Genomic DNA, 7,312 nt, shown 5'->3' with positions numbered 1-7,312 from the left:
AAGAAAATAATTACATAATAATAATAATAATAAAAATAGAATCCGTAGTAATTAGCCTATGACAGGAGCAAAGGGAGAAGTGCAGTGACGTAATCTAAAGTAGGCTATCATTCAGACCTAGGACTATCATGCAGTATGAAGCAGCCCACTACCGTTGCAGTTGTAACCATGGCGCATGGTAGGCTACAGTCACTATTGTTATTATGGTAACGCATAGCTACTATGCATAGCCAACCATTGACAATATGTCTATGGTGCCAACCTCATATGGGTGAAAAAACGACCTGTGTGATTGAAAAAAACAAAAAAACAAAAGTTGGGTTGTTTAGGTTCAAGGGTAATGATGTAGCCTAAACAAAACCTTACAGTCTCATTCATTTATCCCCCAAAAAAAGAAGAGAAAAAAAATAGGCCTACGTGACAAGAAGCTCGCCAGCTCTACAAACTAGGTCAGAGTGACCATCAACCTTTTTGCCTAACTCATGGCAAAAGGCGAAACTGTTCCTTTATTACCGGGAACAAGAATAACTTTTTGACCTTGTTGGCTAATCTCCTTTACAAAATCTTATTTCATTTCACAAGTACAAAATGTGATTCTAGTTTTATTCAGCAATCACATCACTTTCACTTCTTTAAATGCTTATGCATGTCCAATTCCTCCCATGAGTAGCCTATTATAGGCCACAGAGACAAAAGTCATCACAAACACCACACAGACTGATATTTAACAGGGTGTTGCTGGAAAGTCTTATATCAGAGATGTTACCTTTAGTAAATAAAGGCTAATAGAGGATGACTCCCTAAATCCCATCTCAATACCCTCCCATGTAGGCCTATTTAGTAAGAGAGCTTAAATATTGGACATGATTACACAATAACCTACAAATCAAGCCATCCTGCTTCATCTCCAACCTTATAAAGCATTGCTGCCTCCTGATTATTCATGAGCCGCCACAGACTCATTGTGTCAGGCCGCCGAAGCAATTGGAAGTCATGCTGAATATGGTCCATAGGGGAGATGTGAAACAGCGCTCAATGATGATGAGGAGGATTGCGAGCAAATGAGCCTTGATAATTTGAAAGGGAAAAGATGAGCATCACACAGCCACACTACGCCTTTTCATTGAAATATGCAGGATAAGACCTATTGACTATACACACACTCATGCTCATGCCCGGACACATGTGACCACATTCAGAATCCCAGAGCCACGTATTCTCCCACACCCACTGCTTGATTGTTTTCTGTCCACTTGGGTTATTATAGTGCTAATGGCCACACAAGCGCATCAAAGCATCTGTGGCTGTGGTGCTCTGGCTGTTAGGCGCGTCGTCAATCACTACAAAAGTCGATTGCTAAGTGCTTGCGTGTCTCTGGGACCGACTGTTATGTGCACCAACACACACACACACACACACACAAAATCAGTGTACAGTAGCCTTTGAGACTGTGTGTATTCACTAAAGCAAACACGCAACACACGCATACACATAGGCTACACATTTTTAGCTGACACATATAATATTCAAACTGGGGGAATTCTCCTATTGGGACACACACTCAGACTCATACAAAAGATTCAGAATAGATGGACCACCTCCATTAGCCTGCTGGGTTATTGATTAGTGTTGAAATGAAGTCACTGATTTATCAGGAGGCAGAAACCAATCAGGTGCATGACACACACACACACACACACACACACACACACACACACACACACACACACACACACACACACACACACACACACACACACAGAAAACCTCCCAGATGTCATTGTGATTTGTGAAAATGAAAATGCTCTCTGTAGGCCAGTCGATGCCTGTACAACTAAGATGATGGTCATCTACACCTGTAGCAACAAAACCAGAAGTGGGGGGATTTTCTTGTGCGTGTGCGTTATAACCAGTCTTCCATCTGTGACGTAAACTGACACCACCACTTCTTCCAGACCTCCACATTTCATTGCGTGACTGTAGACTAAATTATGAAAAGGGGGAAGTTGCTGCAAACAAAATGAGTCATGGGAGGCAGATCTACGCTACTGCCAGCGTTAAGTGTGAGGATTTGCCCGTTTGGCACAATTCACATAATTTTTTGCAACTGAACAAGTCAAAGGCAATCATATAGCCTACCATAGATTTCTGCAAAACATACTGGCGTCAGTATGCACCTGTGCTCCTTCTCCCTGTGTGTCTCATACACACCTACAGTTCAATGTAACCTGTGGTGTTGCACGGAAAATGGTCAGAGAGTGCAATTCATCACTTCTGTCTCCTCTGTGTCTTCTCCCCTCAAGCAACACTGACCTTTCACTGTGATTCATATCACTACACACAGGCGCACACACACACACACACACACACACACACACACACACACACACACACACCACACACACACACACACACACACACACACACACACACACACACACACACACACACACACACACACACACACACACACACACACACACAAACATTAGACACATGTAAGTGTGCAGACACACACATCTTGTGCCTTTACATATGTCCATCTACACCTCTGGTTTAAACACTGAGGACTTTAACAGATGTAAGATGAAAAATACAACAGTTTATTGGCAGTGTGTTCCAGCTCCTTTCCTTGTAATGACGGCCATCTATCACAGCCTTTATTTTATTATTTTTATGCAGATTTGTATTGTTATGCTAATGTTAGAGTTACTTATCCCATTTCTGTTCTGCTGACTGGGACTTCCCGGAGCCAGCAGTCAGTGGAAGTTCCCATTAGCATTCAATGGTTTGGTAATGTAATTGTGCCGCTCCCTCAGTACAGTGTTTTACAGCACTTTTCTAACTTTGCTAAAAGTTCAATCAGAGGAGTGAAACAAAAGTTGTACCCACTGTGAAACTGCCAAATTGAATCACTAATGAATTGCACACCCTGCAAGTAAAGTCCCAACGTCAAATCACATTGGCCCTAAAAATTGCACTTACCTCTTGATTTTCACCTCGTTTTTATTTGTGCTTGGGTTCTTAAGACTTTTGTTACCACCTGACTGAGTCCGACAGGCGGCTTGTTTCTATCAAGCAACATCAATTAAACAGGGAAATGATGCCATCAAACAGCAAGCTCTACATGAACTAGTTCAGCCAGCAACCCAGATACACAATGGGGGGGAGGAAAGGATAGGGGAGTGGTGAAGTGAAACTGCAAGAAAAGGAGGTAGAGAAGGCCAGAGAGCATAGGGGATAACGGCTGAGGGAAGAGTGAGAGGTGGGAGAGAAGAGGAAACAGAGAATAGCAGATGTACAAACCATGAAGGAGGAAGAGAGACTGGAAGAACAAAGGAAAGCAGTGCAGAGAGATTGTGAGAGGGTGAAAGGAGAGAGATGGGTGACAGGATTGAGACGATGAGGGGGACAAATCCAGTAATGCAGATACTGTGTACTTTCATCTGGGCTGAAAATGTGGCTTTGTTTTGGAGCATGTTGTGCCTCTCCATCCAATTTCCTGCTTCTCATCACTGTCAAAACAAAACAAATAAAATCTTTAAGGACGATGGATGACCCACTCCTGTTGTAAAAGGTAGAAAGGAAAACAGAGGCATGGATCAAAGACCCTGAAGGCATCACATGACCTAATAATTGTGAAGAACAAACACCATCGCCTATGACGTAAAGACATTGTAATATAAAGAAAAAAGAAAAAAAAACTGGCTTCAGTGCTCACATACTGTATACCACCATATAACACCTACAATCAAAGCAATGTTATGTTTTTTCCTATGGTCAGTGTTATAATTGTAGAGAATTCTTAATCTTGTTCATGTAATGCATTAACAAGATTTAAATGTGGTTTTTACAAGTGAATTTGCATCTATGTTGATAAGATACTTTAGCATTAAAGTAACCTGTGGAGTAATGAGCCATAATCATTGGCTATATAATGCATGACTCTGTGCTATGTACGCTCTACCATGATAAGTAAGTGAACCATGAAAATATGTTTTGCCTCAGGCTGAACTTCATAGTCGTGAACACAAACTGATTAGCCAACAAAAATTACACTTACTGTACACAATTAAAGCAGCGTGTGATAATGCTCATGGTGGGGTCATAGCTAAAGCTTAATGATCTATTATTTAGTTCCAGTAACATGTGAATAATTAAAAAGCTGAACTTGTTCACAGTGATATTTCAGGATACGTTCATACAACAGCAGGTGAAGAGTTTAACTTCCATATCATCATCTTGTCTCTGAACCAGTCAGAATATGCTTTTTGTGAAAAATAAAAACAACTATTCATTAACTATCATCATCTACACAATATAATGACAAGCATGTATAAGTATACACCTAAAGTTCACATATGGAGTACATATGTTCTTGTTCAGAATACAGTCAATACCACTCCAACCACATGAAAACAGCCCAACCATAATTGATGATGTAGAGGGTTAAAAGAGAGCTGGACCAGTGTGTGTGGCTTGTACGATGAGAAGTTAGAGACCAGACATGGGTGGAAGTGAGAGAGTCCCATAAAGTCTTGAGTTTTGATGCTCGCTTAGTTTAGCTGGACCAGAGACCGTATATGAAAAGAGACTGCAAGCGTCTGAATGTACAGTAAAAACTTTGAAAATTCCTAACAAACCAACGGTACGTGCTTCACCAAAACCAAACGATTGACTGTGAACAATACTGTAAACATGTTCCACACAATTCTTGCTAAATACATTTTCTATCTTCCTGGGAAATACATTGACAAAATGGTCTGCCCTCATGGGAACAATTGCAGTCAGTGTAAGAGTGGCATTTTTAAACATTAGATTTTCACTTATGGAGCAAAATTGTTAAAAACAAATAACCAATATTTCTATAGTGAAGATGCAAAATACTTATTATCATAATTTTGTTTTGATAACAGAATTTTTGACAATTTTTGAAATCTGCTTTGACAGCTGCTATCACCCTGGTGACTGTCTTTGTGTCCGTTTGTGAAGCCACACACCAAGTCTCACTTCCAGCCATTTAGCTCCATGAGTAGGGGATGGTTCTTGGTATCAGAGGTTGTGAGTTTGGTCCTCAGCTAAGACAAAATGGATGTTGTGTCTATCTCTTGTTGCTCAGAATTCCCTACATTTGTCTAAAACTGCCTGGCCCCGACCATTGCTACAAAGCAGCTTTAATTTAATCTCAGAACAACAGAAGGAAAATGGGAAGTTGCACAAAAGTTTGTCGTTTCTTAGCAGGGAATAGTGAGAACTGCACATTTTCCCACTTTGGTTTAGATAGGAGACAGAGATAACATGTGAACTGATGAGCTTTAGTAGATGGATTTCTATACATAGGGCCAAAGTTCCTGCTCCCCCTATGTCCAGTCTAAGCTAACAGCTTCAAGTTAATGCAGACAGCCAACATATCAAACCTCCCACCCAATAAGCTTAGAGTTAACTTCTTGAAACCCAACTTTATCAAGATATTCCTAAAACCTCTGACAGATGTGTCATGATGTGTCAGAACCAGAAGACAGATTAAATGTCCTGTAGAGCAGGACACATCTGTATTTTTAATCCACCAGGGAAAAAAGCCAACAACCCATTTCTGGTCCCAGATTTCAGTTAAAGAAGAGCTGGGTCATATAAGAGATCGGCTACACAGAGGTGCAGTATGGGGTGTATTAGAAAGCCACCATATGTCAGCCTTATGATCACAGAGTACGTTCGCAGCGCGGGAGCGGTTGGTATATAATGAGCATGTACTGAGAGCAATGATGAAAAGGTTGGAGCTGAATGAGCAGCCTGGTGGAGTGTATTCACTCTGATGTAGGTTATGTTTGCTTTCTCCATGTTCGTGTCTCTTTCACTTGAGCCAGTCCTCCGACTTGTGTCTCTCAGACTCTTTATTCTGAGTTAATCTTCCAAAAGACTAACGTTCACCTCCACCTTTTGTGTTCTTCTATTACCTCCTATTACTTCTCTCTCTGTGCACTCTCAGACACCTCTCTCATCTCCTGGTCTGCCTTTCCTTTACATCATCTGTTGCTTTTTCCGTCTCTTTGTCTGCATTTCTCCCTCTCTCCATGTCTGGAACACACTGTATTTCGGATGTGCTTGTTATCTCCTTTTGAAACCAATTCATCCTCTTTTTTTCCCTCCTTCCACCATCCTTCCTTTCTTCTCCCTAAGCTCTCCCACTTCAAATAATTCAAAACCTGCCTTGCATCTTACTCAGCTCCCGCATCAAGCAACTGACTGAACCTGGGTCTGCAGAGAGGGGGAAATATTTAAAAGGAGAAGTGAGTGAAGCTGCAGCGGTGGCGACACAGGCAGTGTCCTGGCATTGAATTGGAAGGAACATTTCGGGAGCCACTTGGAAATGCTGCTGCATTTGCTCTCAACATTTGCCTCACACGCACATACACATACAAGAGCACACAGAGACACACACTGAGTGGTGGTTTGGAGACAGTGTGGGTGTGCATACGCCTCCGTTTCCCAAAATAACTGCCAGATGAGGGGCAGGGAGGCAGGGCGAGGTTGGTACAGGGAGATATAAATGGATGTTAATTGTATGGCTCCTTCAGATTACACAAATATACGCCCAGTCCATGTAAGTGTGTGACAATGATTCTGCTTGTACATGAAACTGTGTGAGCCCAGGTCCTCTCACTCAGACACACTCCACCTCCTCTGGACGGTATTTTTATGGCTCTCAAATGCTACAGGGTTGGTGGATGGATGGCTTTTCTCTGTCTCACACACACACACAGGCGCACACACATACACTACATACAGATTAAAATGGATAATAATTGAATTGGTTCTCAAACTGGACCCAAATCCCACCAAAAGGAGAACTCCAATGTATTATTTCTATAATCTTTCCCAAAAATAGAGTTCAAAAGAAGCGAGACTCGACAGTCATCTTCAAGAGCTGCTCCATTCATACATCAGTGTATGGAAAGCTTAGTGAGCAGACTCTGCTTTATGTTTGCCAGTGCTTCCAAATTCATATTATTTCTTTTTGGATACACTGAAATTAAAAGAAGCTGCATAACATAACAACGTTTCAAATACGTCACAGTGTCTGATACAGTGAGTGACACTTAGAAGTACTTTGCAACATCGATTCATGTTGTTTCTTATCAAGAGGCTCTTAATGCATGAGAGGGGAACGAGAAGACCAAGAGGGGGAGAGGAGAAAATAGAGCCAGGGCTGGATATAAATGTTAGATAATTACATGGCTGAGTCTCCTTCACTGATGTGAGGAAGTGCAAGAAAGTAGAGAAGAACAACAACCAGCAGTGGATAGAGAGGCAT

This window comes from Trachurus japonicus, chromosome 18, assembly GCF_045865225.1.
Source record: "Trachurus japonicus isolate A0001 chromosome 18, Traja_1.0".
NCBI classification, from domain to species: domain Eukaryota; kingdom Metazoa; phylum Chordata; class Actinopteri; order Carangiformes; family Carangidae; genus Trachurus; species Trachurus japonicus.
The sequence above is the reverse complement of the archived record's forward strand: the minus strand, read 5'-3'. Positions refer to the sequence as shown.